This window comes from Stomoxys calcitrans, chromosome 4 (assembly GCF_963082655.1).
Source record: "Stomoxys calcitrans chromosome 4, idStoCalc2.1, whole genome shotgun sequence".
Lineage (NCBI taxonomy): Eukaryota > Metazoa > Arthropoda > Insecta > Diptera > Muscidae > Stomoxys > Stomoxys calcitrans.
Window position 1 is genome coordinate 49,366,409 of NC_081555.1, and position 17,434 is coordinate 49,383,842.

At 38.8% G+C, this 17,434-nt stretch overlaps 1 protein-coding gene across 8 annotated transcripts in view; it reads right to left on the minus strand.

Moving 5' to 3' along the window:
• The window catches only part of LOC106088779 (chondroitin sulfate synthase 1), a 63,741-nt gene extending 49,044 nt beyond the window's left edge, over positions 1–14,697 (minus strand). The window contains exons 1-2 of one of the 8 annotated variants that reach the window (XM_013254457.2): positions 14,671–14,697; positions 13,756–13,968 (exon numbers count right to left, since the gene is read on the minus strand). The gene's annotated coding sequence lies outside the window, so the exon portion shown is untranslated. The other 7 variants (XM_013254454.2, XM_013254453.2, XM_013254452.2 and 4 more) reach the window with 7 other exon arrangements.
• Positions 14,698–17,434: the final 2,737 nt, after the last annotated feature.

Below are 17,434 nucleotides of genomic sequence, written 5' to 3' on the forward strand. Positions count from 1 at the left end.
GGATTCAGGCCCCCTTTGGAGCCAACGGCTTGTCTACATAATGCCCAACATCTGTGAGCCTTCTTGGTACATTCCTGAATATGATGCTTCCAATTTAGTTTCCTGTTTAAGATGACTCCTAACTATTTGACCTTGTCAGATATCGAAATCGTCTCATTGAGGAAACGTGGTGCGTTAAATTGGCCCAACTTTGTTTTCCTCGTGAACAGGCATATTTCAGTCTTCTCGGGGTTAGCATTGAGACCTCTGGGTCTAGCCCAGTCAAATGTCATATGCAAGACCCTTTCGGCTTTTCTGCATAGTTGGTTCGGATCTTTATCCCTTAGAAGTATTATAACATCGTCTGCGTAACAGACTGGCTCAATACCTCCTCAGTCAGCATCCGTAATAGGTCATTTATGGTGGTCACCAATAAGAGTGGCGGTAAAATGCCCCCTGTGGCGTGCCTTGTGCCACTTTCGTCCTTATATGTATGTCATGGGACATACAATTTATCCCCCAGTTCCTTAGCATATGGTTTATCCAGTCTCTAAGGACCCGGTCTACCCGGTACAGGTCTAAGGATTGGATCTGTGTGTCGGTCCGCACATTGTTAAAAGCCCCCTCGATGTCAATGCATAGCGTCAGTTTGGCATCGAATGATTTTTCTATTTTATGCGCAACCTCGTGCAGGGCAGTCTCCACCGACCTTCCCTTGACATAGGCATACCGTTTGCATTTGAGCAGTTCACTTAATGTCCTGCTCTTTATCATGATGTCCACAATACGTTCCATGCTTTTGAGTAGAAAGGACGTAAGACTTATAGGTCTGTAGGCCTTTCGTTTCGCATAACTTGCCTTGCCCTTGCCTGCTGCCAGGCTTTCGGAGTGTATTCAAGTCCTAGGCACGAATGAAAATTTGTGAACAAAAATTAAGTAAAGAGAGTATTCAAGAGATCCAACAAAAAATAAAAGCCATTGCAATGAAAGAAAGTCGTCAAAATTTGTCAATTCAGTTGGAAAGCGTTGCTTTGCTGTCATTACCTACAAAGGACACGTCAATTTCAAAAATTGTTCATTGTTTCAAATTTAATTAAAACCTCCGCTTGGTGTCTGTTTCTACCGTATCAATATAATTTTTGGCCAGTTTATTTTATGAGGCGCTATTATATTGGTGCTATTATTTTGATCGCAGCTGTACGTTGATTTCTTTATGGAATAATTAGTGATATTTTCATATCGCTGCAATGATTAGAATATTTCAACTTGCTCATAGCAAAAAAAAAAAAAAACAACGTTCAGCATTATAGAGCGTTGAAACATCTGTGACGTTAAAGTGAAACGTTATTCACATTCAGAAAGTGATCCTCATATAGACAATTGAAATCCGAATGCAAAAACAATAAACTTATTGATTAGAAGTAAAGATAGTGAAAGAAAATATTCAAATATTGGCTATGTGAACAAAGATTTCTTTATACAAAACACTAAAAGAGTTTAATGGGAAAGCAGACTTATCCTTAACTGCTGTGTTAGCAAACATATGGCGGTTGTTTTAGCAAACGTTTTGTTAAGCTTATGAATTGTTTTTGCTATTGGAGAAACATATTTTGTTGCATCAACAAAGAATTTTTGGCTTAAAAAGTTAAGGTTTTAAGAGTAAAATAGACATTTTCAAGCCCTTAACAATCAATGAGTGCAGTCCGATTAAAGTTATAATCTCAATTATATTGGGTTTCCTTTTTTATGCCGTGTTCGAACGGCGTGCCGCATAGCGACTACACTTGGTAGGGAAGTTTTAATATGGCAGGATTCTTTACAAATGTAGCCAGCACTAGCAGTCAGAAGGAGTTCTACTTTAGGTTCTTTGTGAACCCGGCTGATTTAGTGGATGTGAACATTCGCAAGTTATTGGGCTCTTTTAAGCGATTTAGATGGTTCAAAGGTAGGAACTAGAAGGCTTCTTCTTCCTTCTTCTGTTCCTGTGGTATCACAATGGACGAAATCGTCTATGTGAGTCTGATGGTAGACTGACATTTAAACCTAACCCTAACCTAACCTAGGGATAACCACCACAAAAAAATGTTTTTAATATTCACGCTATTATTTGAACCCAGACGTTCAACGTCATAGACATACATGCTAACCTCTGCGCCACAGTGGCCTTCTGTTAAGTAGGATAATGGTTCAAAATTGTCATGCTATTGGAGCTGTATTAGGTTACGAACCGATTAAGACCATACTTGGTTTGGATGTTGGAAACCATAGTAGAAGTCATTGTGCAAAATTTCAGCTAAATCACATAAGAATTGCGTCCTATAGGGACTCAAGAATTAAAATCCGGAGATCGGTTTATATGAGAGCTAAATCAGGTTATGGAACGATTCAGACTCATATATGTTGAAGGTATTAGAAGAAGTCATTGTACAAAATTTCAGCCAAAACGGATAAGATTTGCGCCCTCTAAAGACTCAAGAAGTATTATCTGGAGATCAGTTTATATGAGAGCTATATCAGGTGATTAACTGATTTTAACCCTAGTTTGGATAGTTATTGGAAGACAAAACAAAACACTCTATGCAAAATTGGATAATAATTGTGAATTCTAGAGGCTCAAGAAGCCACGATACGAGGTCGGTTTTTATGGAAGCTATATCAGGTTATGAGCCGATTTGGACCATACTTAGCATTGTTGTTGGATGCCATAGCAAAATGCCAATAGGATTAGAACTGCGCTCTTTAGAAGCTCAAGATGTTTAACGGGGAGATCGGTTTATAAACAGATTTAAACCATGCGTGGCGTAGTTGTCGGAAGTCACACTAAAAACACCACCTTAAAATTCCAATTAAAACGGGTGGTATTTGATTTTTCTAGAGGCTCAAGAAGTCAAATCAGAAGATTGGTTTATATTACAGCTATATCAGGTTATAGAACGATGTAAACCATTCTTGGCACAATTGTTGGAAGTCATAACAAAACTCAATGTGAAAAATTTTAGCCCAATCGGATAAGGTTTCCGCCTTTTAGGAGCTCATGAATTTAAATCGAATGATCAGTTTATATGGCAGCTATATCAGGTTATGGACTGATTTAGACCATACTCGACACAGTTGTTGGAAGTCATGCCAACACCAAATCGGGTGGTAATTGCGCTTTATAGAGGTTTGAAAAGTCAAATCAGATCTTACATCTCCGATCTCTTGATTATCATTTTGAGCCCCTGGAAACCACAATTTTTTTCTGATATTTCATGCAGTGTTCTGTTATGACTTCCAACAACTGTGTTAAGTTCGGTCCAAATAGGTTTATAACCTGATATAGCTCCCATGTAAACCGATTTGATTTCTTGGGCTCTTACAAGCCGCAATTTATGTCCGACTTGGCTGAAATTTTGCATGTCGTTTTCTGACTTCCAACAAGTGTGTCAAGTACGGTTCAAATCGGTCTATAACCTGATATAGCTCCCATATAAACCAATCTCCCGATTTGACTTCTTGAGTCCTTACAAGCCGCAATTTTTTCCGATATTTTTTAGAATTTTGCATGTGGTGTTCCGTTACAACTTCCAAAAACTGTGCCAAATACGGGCCAAATCAGTTAACTTGGTAAAGTTCCATTGCAAACCGGTCTCTCGACGATCCTTGTTCGGTTCATAGAAGCTTTAATTTTTGCTAGTTTGATAGATGTTTGGTTTGTAGAATAAAATTATGCCCTTCAACTAAATTTATTTTGTATACATTTTCAGCAGAATCCATGATGGTGGGTTCCCAAGATTTGACCCGGCCCAATTTAGCACGCTTTTACTTGTTGTAATCTATTATAGACAATACCTTCTAGACATTTTCCTAGGGTATACAGCAGACAAATAGACATGTATGATTAAGGTTCTCCAAGTTTTCCTAACTAGTTTTGGTAAAAGCATGAGTTTTTGTCTTTTACATAATTCTTACTCAGTTTTATTGCATATTTTAGAGCTCTGTTTGGTATGAGATCCCGTCATGGCGCTTTTTTTGTCATTCACGTTCTGACATAGGTTTAGAATTTTATCTTCCGTTATATCCATTTCGTGTTGTTGGCCATTTATAGCTACGTCTACCCAAAGTTCTCATGAGGTGGGGGCATGTTATTTGAAGCGATTTCCACCCTTTCAGCTTAGACATTACAACTTGGGATGCTTTACTCTATGCTGACCTAAGTATTGTGACCGACTATATTTTCAGTTCTCATATGGATCATCTCCATCAAGAGACAAAGATCCTACCGTGGAAAGACGTTATTACTAAGTAGTGTTTACTAGGATGCTATCGCAAAGATCATTCCATTTAACATCTAGGGGATGGGTATCAATCGCCTAGATTCATCAGGGTTGATCTACATGATCTAGATAAAACCTCTAGATCAGCCGGCGTTATAGCCGGTTCTAGATAGCATTACGAAGTTACTGTAACAAAAGCGATGAACACCCACCTAGTGAACGTAGTTCTAGGAATTCGTCCGCCACCCATTACACCAGAAGAAGTTAGCCCCACTGGGCAAACCACAAGTAGTTCTGGCTCAATTGCGTTCCGGCAATCTCAATCTCGGCCGTCTCAATTCCATCAGAGCTAGGATTGATGGCAGCAGCATGTTGGATGTGTGTGACCACATAACCACATGATACATGCCACCTGTTGAACTACCCAGTCAATTCTATTAGACTTAAAATCAGATCCCTTTGGACGCAACCAAACATAGTCGCAGAGTTCCTAGATCTCATTATTTAATATAACCCTGCAGAGGAATTGATGAATCACAACATACTGCTACAACAACTAAAATCTAATTAAATTTCGGAAATTATGCAATTATAAAAATTATGTAAAAAAACTTATTTAATGACTTAAAGAGTCTTCAATTAGAAAATTGTTCGCAATAATTCTTTGTGAATTGACCCATTACGAGATTTCTTACATATGTATGTTTTGTAAATAACGTTTATCGAAACACCCTAAGCTACCATTCCACGAATATATTTACTCTCTTTTGTGATTGTACTTGTACGAAAGTGATTGCATGAATTTGCATACCAAAAAAAAAATTTTTTAAATGCACCAAGAAGCAAAAACATATTAAACAAATAAATATTTAGTTACAAAAATACATTAACCTCTGGCATGTGCCCATCCGTGCATTTTACGTAAACTTATGGCAATGCTTATGAATTTTGATTGCTAATGGGACACAAAGAAAGTTTAATGTTAATGTCTTTTTATACCCTACACCTCTACTTTGGTACAGGGTATTATAACTTAGAGCATTTGTTTGTAACACCCAAAAAGATAGACCCGTTGATAAGTGTACCGATCGGCTCAGAATCACTTTCTGATTCGATTTAGATATGTCCGTCTGTCTGTCCATGTTGATTTGTGTACAAAGTACAGGTCCCAATTTTCATCCGATCGTTTTAAAATTTGGTACAGGCATGTTTTTTGGCCTTGAGACGAAGCCTATTGAAATTGGAAAAATCGGTTTAGATTTAGATTTAGCTTCCATATATATGTTCGTCCGATTTGCAGTAAAAATGCAATAAAATGGTCATTTGTTAACCGATTCTCTCGAAAATTGGTAGGAAAGATTTTATCTTGACTCTCGACATTGCTGGTGAATTTCATAGAAATCGGTTTAGATTTAGATATAGCTGCCATATAGGTTAGGTTAGGTAAGGTTGAAAAGAGGGTGCAGATATTAATCCGCCCCATGCCACTATGGACAAACATCTAAGCCAGTAATCAGCTTTACAGACTCACTTAGACAATTTTATGTCCATTGTGATACCACAGTAGCGACAGACCAAGGCTTCTGGCGGGAATCGAACCCACCACCCCTGCACTGGTAATCCAAGCACGCTACGCACTCGGCTACCGGGGCGCCCCGCTCTCTAAAAGCTATAAAGTAACCTCTGAAAAGAACATTTTAAGTTAGCTGTCCATGCTTCTCCCCAAAGTTGGTTCATGTCTGGTATTGTGTCTCCACCTGAATGCCGGCATCTGCCGTTAGACGCGAAAGCCGGGCAATGACAAAGGAAACATAACATATCAGTTGAACGAGACTTGATACCAAAAAGACAGCAACAAAAGAAAGCATTCCTGGGACTAAGGAAACAAATATTAGCAGTTAGCAAGCAATATAAGATTTTAGTAAGAGATGATAAACTCAAAATAAATAATATTTGGTTCAAATGGAATAACGAAAATAAGCTTATATGTGGTAATTCAAATGGAGAAGAGGAGCTAGTTAAACTATATGGAGAAAATATCAAATCAATTAACATCAACTTTAATCAACTAAGTCAAAATTTATTTTCAAAAAACTAAAAGTACCCACTACGGAAGAAAATTCTAAAACCTTATCAATTGTGGCATATAATATAAATGGGATTGAAAATAAATATTTATTCCCTACATTTTTCCAATACATTAAGCAGTTCGAAATATTTTTATTACAAGAAACTCATCTAGAAAAAGAAAAAACAGAAAGGGCAAGGTCTTACTTCAATGGATTTCATTTGTTTTTCAAACCTGCTATACGAATACACAGATTTGGTAGAGCTATTGGAGGAAGCATACTTGGTATAAGTAAAAATCTAAAAGATTTTGGAATATCGCATGAAGTCAATGAGAATGAAGATCTCACTATTAAATTGTTCAACAAGCACAATACCATTACTATAATTCCCCAATATTTAAGACCGGTTAGCTGGGATATTGATTTTAGGCGGTTAAAACAGATATTTCAAGATGTTGAAGTACCAAATGCTGTAATAATGGGAGATCTAAATGTTAGAATTGGAGAGCTGCGGCAGGATATAGGAGAATTTTACACTGAAAACTTTTATGCCGGTTATGAAGTCAGAAAATCGAAAGATAAGATTATAAATCAAAAAGGTAAACAATTTATACAATTCTGCAACGATTACAATATATTCGTATTAAATGGTGTAACCAAAGGCGACGAGGACGGAAAATGCACATATGTTAGCACAATGGGGGAATCGGTAAACGATATATGTGCTGTATCTAAAGAAACGTTGGATATTGTTAATGAATTTGTTGTCGATGATAAGGTGTGGTCCGATCATTTTCCTATAAACCTAAAACTGAATATGCAAATGGAAAAGGCAAAAAAGATGAACTTGCTACCAAAACTAATTTGGAAAGATAGTAGAAAAATTCAATACCAAAGTTCTCTAAATGAAAATTTTGATTGTAGCTTGTCCACAAACGAAGAAATAGGTCTAACCGATGTCTGTAAATTAATCCAACTATCTTCTGTGCCATCGACTGAATTATACTCATTTGAGCCGAAATGTAAGTGGTATAATAACAATTGCAACAAGGCAAGAATAAAAAGCTTTCAATTATTAAACGTGTACAGAAAAACAAAAGATTCAGAAGACCGAAAAAGATATCTGTCAGCGCAAAATCATTACAAGATAGTATGCAATAACAGTAGAGCCGATTATTATAAGGAAATGGCAAGTAGATTAAATTATGTTACAAACTCAAAAGATTGGTGGAAAGTCGCCAGGGAAATACGTTGCCACCATAATCAAGCAAGATCTGCCCTTACATCAAATATTTTCAAACGCTATTTTGAAAATTTATTAAATTCAGTACAAAAAAATGCCGTTATATATTACGCACCAACATTTACGGAAGACTTGGATTTAGATGGACCAATAATGATGTCAGAGTTGAAAAAGATACTACAAAATGTGAAGATTAATAAGGCTCCTGGCGAAGACAGAGTGCCGTATGAATTATTCGTTAATGGTACGGAACAGCTGCACAAACAACTGCTTAGAATATATAATAAAATATACACGGAAGGAACAGCTGATCCAACATTTACAAAAACGATCATTTATCCAATATATAAAAAAGGAGATAACAATGATCCGTCAAATTATAGAGGCATATCCTTTATGAACTGTGTAGCCAAAATATTTATGGGAGTTCTGAACGAACGCTTGTATAATTGGGTTGAAAAATATGGGATTCTGACTGAGTTTCAAGCAGGATTCCGTAAGAAATATTCAACGGTTGACAACATATATAACCTTTCAACTGTCATTAGTCTAAAGCTGGGGGAAAAAAGAAAAGTTTATGCCTTCTTCGTAGATTTTAAAGCGGCGTTTGACAATATATCCAGGCAAGCACTAATCTACAAACTCTTTCAGTTGGGTGTGTCCCACAAAATGGTATCTATGATAGAATCAATCTATAATAAAACGCAATCGGCAGCTTGGGACGGTTATGAATTATCTGAATACTTTGATACTACTAAAGGAGTGAAACAAGGATGCTTACTGTCACCATTACTATTCTCTCTTTATATCAATGACCTGTATGAATACCTTGAAGGCGGAATTTTTGTCGAAAATTTGAACCTACGGCTCCTACTATACGCTGATGACATTGTGTTGCTAGCAGACGACGTCCATGTATTACAGAATATGATACACAACCTAGAAATATACTGTAATACCTGGAACCTGGAAGTGAACCTATCAAAATCGGAAATTATGGTTTTCAGGAATGGAGGCAGACTAGCCAAACACGAAAAATGGAAATTTAATGGAAACGTAATTAAAATTACAAATGAATATAAATATTTAGGGGTAATATTCACACCAAAGATGACATTTACTAAACATATCCAAAATCGGAACAACCAAGCAAAAATTGCAATAAACGCAACATGGAAAAACTTTGTAGGCAGAACAGACATAAATATGAACGCAAAATGGAAATTGTTTTTAGCGGTTTGCAGATCCATTCAAACCTACGCTGCCCAAGTTTGGGGGTTCTGTCATTTCGAAGAAGTTGACTCCTTGCAACGTTATTTCTTAAAAAGGATTTTAAAACTACCAGTTTGTACTCCAAACTACGTACTCATGCTAGAAACGGAGGTAGAGGATACACATATATATACCCTGGGACTGCACTTAAAATATATAGGAAAAACTCTGTTTCAGCATTCGGGCGCTAGATTGACAAACCAGCTATCCAATATTGCATTACGCAGAAATGTCTTCTGGGTAAAAGAACTGAAATTCTTAGCTGCAAGTATGGATATTCAATGGCCTGAAGCATTTCCTTCATCAAGCCTATGGTATGACTTTACCAAGAAACTTATAAACAGCTTAAAACTGAACCTCTATCAAAATAGGATTCACAGAAAAACGGAAAGCCAACAAAGAATATATAAATACCTGGACCCGAACAAAGCCTATCTCTATCTTAATGAGCGATACACATCAGAAAATATTACTTGGATATTTAAAGCTCGCAGTGGAATGATATCCCTGGGTTACAATAACTTTGAAGAGAATGAGTCGGAAAAAATGTGTAAGCTTTGCAACCTAAGAGAAACAGAAACTTTGGACCATTTCCTTGGAATTTGTCCGGTTCTAAGAGAATTTAGATTGGCCGCCTTTAGTAAAGCATCATTGAGCTTCGTAGAAGTACTCCATATACTAGACGGAATTGAAGTGGGAAATTGGGATAAGCTAACAACTTATTTACGAATGGCTTATAATTATCGGCAACTTTTATTAAATGAATATCATTAATTAAAATTTAAAGTTTATGCGACAGACGTTATACACATAGTCGCTAATAAATATTACTTCTTTCTAAGAATAAATGAATAAATGTACATATTTAGAAAATTAATTTTAAGTAACATATCTGCTATGAATCAAAGATTTTATTCGAATAAAGAAGTCCTACTACTACTACAAAGGAAATGCTCCAACGTCTCATCATTTTCCCCGCATGCCCTACACATGCTATCACTTGCCGCACCGATTTTACATAAGTGAGCTCGTATTCCTATGTGTCCCGTTATGATACCAACAGCTATACTGACCTCCTTCTTTGTTCCTATCAGTAATAGCCTCGTCTTCTCACGATCTGGATCGCCCCATAGGATTTTTGCCGTCCTACCGACCGTTTCGCTGTTCCACAATGTTGCATGCGCATTCGTCGCCCATTCACTTAACTCGGACAGCGTCGACCCGAAAGGCTTCGGGTTAACCAAGTTTATTGACGGCAGTTCTCTGGCCTTTACCGCCAAATCGTCTGCCCTTTCGTTTCGCCTTACTCCGTTATGGCCCGGCACCCAAACGATGCGTATTTTGCTATCCTCAGAGAAGGCGTTCATTTCCTTCTTACACTGCAAGACTGTTCGTGACCTTACCGTCCTGGTTGTTATTGCCCTTATGGCAATTTTACTGTCGGTAAAGATGTTCACACTCGAAGTCCTCGCGTAAGCAGAGGATCTCCGCCTGCAGGACCGTACTATGGTCAAGCAGTCTAAAACTGGGTTCTCAATGTAAACACCCAGCCCCACTCTGTCCTCAAGCTTTGATCCATCCTTGTAACATGATGACATCTTTCAGATGACAAAACTAGGGTTTCGTCAATCCAAGACTGTGCCGATGGCAGCAGTGCCTCGCACTCGACTTCAAGGTTCATTTCAAGTATCCGATCGGAAACCTATTCCCTTTCTTCCAGGGTTCCTATCGTCGTCTTGATTATACTGCGATGGTATGAGCTACTCCCATATTCAATCCATTCTCCCATCGCCTTAAGTCTCTTAGCCGCAGTGGCTGCCTCACATTTAATCTGTATGTCAACGTGTCGGATATCTAGAATAGTCTGGTGGTCCTCATTGCTCCGCCTATGCCAAGAAAACATGTTCACTAAACCTGTTGTATGGTCCTTATATTGCACTTTTTCTCCATAGCAGTCCACCAAACTACTGAGGCGTAAGTAAGTATTGGTCTAATCACGCTCCTGTAGAGCCAGTGTACTATCCTAGGCCCTATTTCGAGCCTACGGCCCGTCTACATAGTGCCCAATATCTGCCTTCTCAGTACGCTTCTGAATATGACACTTCCAACTCAGTTTCCTGTCCAAGATCACACCTAAGTATTTGACCTTGTCAGATATTGAAATCGTCTAATTGAGGAAACGTGGTGCGTCAAATTGGCCCACCTTCGTCTTCCTCGTGAACAGGCTTGGTTAAGTCTTCTCTGGGTTAACATTGAGACCTCTGGGTCTAGCCCAGTCATATGCAATATGCAGACCCTTTCGGCCCTTCTGCATAACTCGTTCGGATCCTTATCCCTTAGAAGCATAATAACATAACTCTCCTCAGTCAGCATCCGTAATAGGTCATTTATGGTGGTCAACCATAGGAGTGGCGATAAAATGTGCCACTTTCTCCCTTATATTTATGCCATGCGACACACAATTTATCCACCTGTTCCTTAGCATATGGTTTATCCAATCTCTAAGGACCGGGTCCACCCAGTACTGGTCTAAGAATTGGATCAGTGTGTCGCTCCGCACATTGTTAAAAGCCCCCTCGTTGTTACTGCATACCGCCAGTGTGTACGTTTTGGCATCGAACGATTCTTCTATTTTATGCACAACCTCGTGCACCGACCTTCCCTTGACATTGGCATGCTGTTTGTATTTGAGCAGTTCGCTGGATGTCATACTCTTTACCATGGTGTCCACAATACGTTCCATGGTTTTGAGTAGAAAGGAGGTAAGGCTTATAGGTCTGTAGGCCTTTGGTGTCACATAACTTGCCTTGCCGGGCTTGGGTATAAACACCACCCTTGCCTCCTGCCAGGCTTTCGGAGTATATGAAAGTCATAGGCACGCTGTGAAAATTTTGGCCAGGTGAGGCGCCAGATAGCCTGCCTCTTTCTGTAGTAACGCCGGAAATATTCCATCAGGTCCGGGTGACTTAAATGATTTGAAGCTCCTCAAGGATTCCTTCACCATAAATTCCGTTACTATAAACATTCGATCAACATCATTATTCCAAGATTACGGTGTCTCCGTGAGTCCCTTCGTATCCTGTGGAAAATGGGTTGTCCTCCGTTGTCTCTGCTCTCACTCCCATATCGTCTACTAAAGTTTCAGTTTGGACATGGGGTTTTGAGAGAAACTTTTTTATCTTGGCGGCGTCTTTAACGCTATCGACCTATTCGCAGAAAAGCTTCCAGGGGGCACGTTTTGCCGCTTTGGTTATCTTATTGTATTCCTTGAGCCGTGTGTAATACACATCCCAATAAACTTCCGCCTTTTTACGACGTGTTCTGTTAAAAAGTCTGCGGAGCACTTTCCCAATATGGCGAATCTCCCTGGTCATCCAGGGTTTTTCTGGGGATGATTTCCTTTCCCGAAGAGGACAACTATCTTCGAAGGACCCCACCAGTGCAGTCGTAATCCTGTGGACATTTTCGTCAATGTCTTCCATGCTTGACCATCTAAATTATCTTGCTCAAGTCTTCTTCTGAGTAGCCTTCCGAATTTTGTCCAGTTGGTTTTCAACTTATTCCGGAAGCTTATAGGATTCGGCGCTGGCCGTGCTATTCTAAACCTAATGTAGCGATGGTCAGAGAAATAGTGTTCCATGGAGACCCCAATCTTGAACCTCATCGATTACATTTTGCGACCATATCGTCACATGTAATACCTCCTCCCTAATCCACGCTGGCCGTGCTATTCTAAACCTAATGTAGCGATGGTCAGAGATGGAGTGTTCCATGGAGACTCCCCAATCCTGAACCTCATCGATTAGATTTTCCGAACATATCGTCACATCTAATACCTCCTCCCTAATCCACGCTGGCCGTGCTTTTCTAAACCTAATGTAGCGATGGTCAGAGAAAGAGTGTTCCATGGAGACTCCCCAATCCTGAACCTCATCGATTAGATTTTCCGAATATATCGTCACATCTAATACCTCCTCCCTAATCCACGCTGGCCGTGCTTTTCTAAACCTAATGTGGCGATGGTCAGAGAAAGAGTGTTCCATGGAGACTCCCCAATCCTGAACCTCATCGATTAGATTTTGCGAACATATCATCACATCTAATACCTGCTCCCTAATCCGATGGTCAGAGAAAGAGTGTTCCATGGAGACCCCCCAATCCTGAACCTCATCGATTAGATTTTCCGAACATATCGTCACATCTAATACCTCCTCCCTAATCCACGCTGGCCGTGCTATTCTAAACCTAATGTAGCGATGGTCAGAGATAGAGTGTTCCATGGAGACTCCCCAATCCTGAACCTCATCGATTAGATTTTCCGAACATATCGTCACATCTAATACCTCCTCCCTAATCCACGCTGGCCGTGCTATTCTAAACCTAATGTTCCATGGAGACCCCCCAATCCTGAACCTCATCGATTAGATTTTCCGAACATATCGTCACATCTAATACCTCCTCCCTAATCCACGCTGGCCGTGCTATTCTAAACCTAATGTAGCGATGGTCAGAGATAGAGTGTTCCATGGAGACTCCCCAATCCTGAACCTCATCGATTAAATTTTCCGAACATATCGTCACATCTAATACCTCCTCCCTAATCCACGCTGGCCGTGCTTTTCTAAGCCTAAAGTAGCGATGGTCAGAGAAAGAGTGGAGACCATGGAGACCCCCCAATTCTGAACCTCATCGATTAGATTTTCCGAACATATCGTCACATCTAATCCTCCTCCCTAATCCTATTAACAAAGCTAGCGGTGTTACCAATATTAAGTGTTATTAGGTCGTTAGTATTCAAGAACTCTGCCAGGGCTTGGCCCCGCTTATTAGTGTTGGTGCTACAGAGTTTAGAGTTATTGTTTTAACTATTGGAAATCGTTCTTAAGAAGACGGATAGTTTTGCGTAATACTTTATTATGCTTTGAAATTTACTTACCGCTGCAACGATGAGTTCTATTTTAATCAGGTTTATCCGAAATCCAATGAATATTGCATTTGTTCGTTTTTGTTGCACTTTGATTAACTGGATATTTTTATAGGCGATTATCAGAACAATGACACTGATCTGTACATCGATTTCTTTCGCTTATAGTTTTCTTTTTTTCAATTGAAATAAATGCCTAAAGAGTTGAATTCTGCAAACATAAGACTAATGAAAGTTAACGATTAACATCACACGATCACACGCCATCCGGATTTGTCTGCAAAGGATGCGAATGGACATTGAACATAATTATGTATCGGCACAAAACTTTTGATCTAAGGAAATTTGACATGTCTCGTCAAAAAGCTGTAGAAATTACATGTAAACAAATAGTAATCTGTAATATTGTGTAGATGTTGCACATGGAGCTCACACATAGAATGGAGCTCTGCTGTGCAAACCGGAAACCCTTACGATTCTCTTGGATAATTAAACTATGAAAACTTTGAATCACATTTCTTCTTGCGAACTAGAAGGCATGAAGTTGAATTATGTGTACTCGCATACACTCGTGTGGACACATAAGTACGTATGTATTGTACATGTGATCGCTTGAATTTAGCTACTCATTAACTTTGAACTTTGGCTTGATCATTCGGAATCTCTTCAATGTTTGGTTTTGACCCATAAGCCGGCTGGACGCACAAAATTTGACATTTCACAGCCCGCTTATGCGAAAATTTGGTATTATTTTGATTACATTGTGTATGAATGTAATTATTTTTTATACATTCTTCCGTTCTTTTTTTCTTTCTCTCGCACACACATATGGGGTTTCCTACATTTTTAAGAGGCTTTTTTTACACCAAAAACACAACAGAGACCGACCGTCGAAGACTGAAAAACAGAAAAACACTCCCAACAAACCGAAAGACGTCAAATTTCGATGAATGCCACCGTTGAACTGCTAAGCAAACTACAAACTAAGCGGTTGTGCAGTGAGCGCACACAGCCAGCTACCATGCAAACATTTTTGATCGGCAAACAATCTTTGGCGAATCTTCTAAATGAAGGTTATGATCGTGGATAAGCTCGTAGAAGAACAATCGTAGAAGATTTCCCCGTCGTGTGGTGTTGTGTCCTCAAGACGAATCTACTGGAAGAGTATTCAGCGAATCTTCCATATGAGTTGCTAAAGAGTAAGTCAGAAGATGGTTGGAAGATTTAAGAGTTCCATATGAGTTGCTTAAGAGTAAGGCAGAAGATGGTTAGAAGATTTAAGAATCGCACAAGAACTGTGGGGTTGTTACTCGTCCCCACAGTTCTTGCGAGATTCTTAAATCTTCTAACCATCTTCTGACTTACTCTTTAGCAACTCATATGGAAGATTCGCTGAATACTCTTGCAGGAGATTCGTCTTGGGGACACAACTCCACACGACGGGGGAATCTTCTACAATTGTTTTTCTACGAGCTTATCCGCGATCATAACCTTTAATTAGAAGATTCGCCGAAGATTGTTTGGCGATCGAAAATGTTTGCATTTTCTTCTGACTTTGAGTCTTTTGGAAGATTTATAAAATACTCTTCTAGAAGAGTTGCGCATTACTCGCCTGGACGAGCAACAAATAAGTGTTTTGGAATATTTATTAAACATTGTTCTAAAAGAGTTGCGCGTTATTCGCTTGGAAGATCTAAAAATGCTTATAAAGATTAATTGTTTATCGAAAACGTAACAACTACGAAAAAACTTAAAAAGAAATTTTGTATTACTCGTCATATTTGTCATACTTAGTAGCAATCGTCATATAAGACAAGTGAAAATTCTGTTTAGTGTTGTGGAAGTTGTCCTCTCAAAACAAGACATCGAAAAGCATAATTCAATACAAGTCCTAAATGCACCAGGCATGAAGATAAAAGCAATCGCGAAAAGTTAACTCAAGCGATTTATAAACAAAACTTCTGAACGATTATAACGCAATGGGTTAAGCAATAATCGTCGCGAAGAGTTACTAAAACTTTCTCACACGCTATGGATTGTCCAATGATAACCTAGATGAGTGTTTCACGAGTCATACGCACGATTATAACGCTTTGGGTAGTAAAAGAATCTTCGCGAAGTGTTGCTAAAACTTCCGCACATGCAATAGATTGTCCAATGATATCCTAAAAGAGTGTTTCAATACTCATACGGACGATTATAACGCAATCGATTGTAAGAAAATCTGCGCGCAGAGTTGCTAAAACATCCGCACTCGCAATGGATTGTTCAATGATATTATAGAAGAGTGTATTGCAACTCATACGGAAGAACAATTGAGTAAAAATCATGCAGAAAATTGTTTTATTTATCATGGGGACGAACGCTCTTCCAAAATTATGAGAAATGTTTGAAGGGTATGCTCGAATGCTCGATAAGTGTGTTGTGTGTTGGGGGATATTTCCAGAGAGTGGAGAGCAAATGTTTAGTGTCGCCATAATAATATACATAAATAAATTTAAAGAAAAATTCAGAGTTGCCACTGTCCAACAATTTTACGGATTTTTGTACCCACCACCGAAAGATGGGGGTATATGCATTTTGTCATTCCGTTTGCAACATATCGGAATATCCATTTCCGACCCTATAAAGTATATATATTCTTGATCGTCGGAAAAATTTAAGACCATCTAGCCATGTCCATCCGTCCGTCTGTCAGTTGAAATCATTCTACAGCCTTTAAAATTTGAGATATTGAGCTGAAACTTTGTACAGATTCTTTTTTTGTTCATAGGCAGATTACGTTCGGAGATGGGCTATATCGGACTATATCTTGATATAGCCCCCATATATACCGATTCACCGATTTCGGGTCTTAGGCCCCTAAAAGCCACATTTATAAAATTTGGGATAGTGAATTGTTTTACACCCTTCTTCATTTTAATCCAGATCAGTTCAGATTTGGATATTGCTGCCATATAGACAAATCTCTCGATTTAAGATTTTGGGCCCATAAATCGAAATTTTGGACGGTGAATTGTGTTATGCTCTTCGACATATTTCTGCAATTTGGCTCAGATCGGTCCAGATTTGATATTACTGCCATATAGGCCGATCTCTCGATTTAAGGTTTTGGGCCCATAAAAGGCGCATTTATTGTCCGATGTCGTCGAAATTTGGAACAGTGAGTTGTGTTAGGCCCTTCGATACCCTTCTTCAATTACGCCCAAATCGGTATTGATTTGAAAATAGCTGCCATATAGACTGATCACTCGATTAAAGGTTTTGGACCCATAACAGGCGCATTTTTTGTCTGATTTCTCTGAAATTTTGGACAGTGAGTTGTGTTAGGCTCTTCGATATCTTTCTGCAATTTGGCTCAGATCGGTCCAGATTTGGATATTGTTGCCATATAGACCGATCTCTCGATTTAAGGTCTTGGGCCCATAAAAGATGCATTTATTGTCCGATTTCGCCGAAATTCGGGACAATTTTTCACCGGATTATGACGAGAGGTGGGTTACATATATATATAACATAACAAGCTTATCGTCCGCTATCTTGATCAATACGCCATTTTCGAGTTTTTTAATATTTGAGGAGTGGTTTCTACGGCTTTAAGGTACTTCCAGAATCTTCAATAAATTTGACATATCTCCATTTGTTTTTAAGATATTCAGACGTTAGTTTGTTCCATATCGACTTAAAAAAA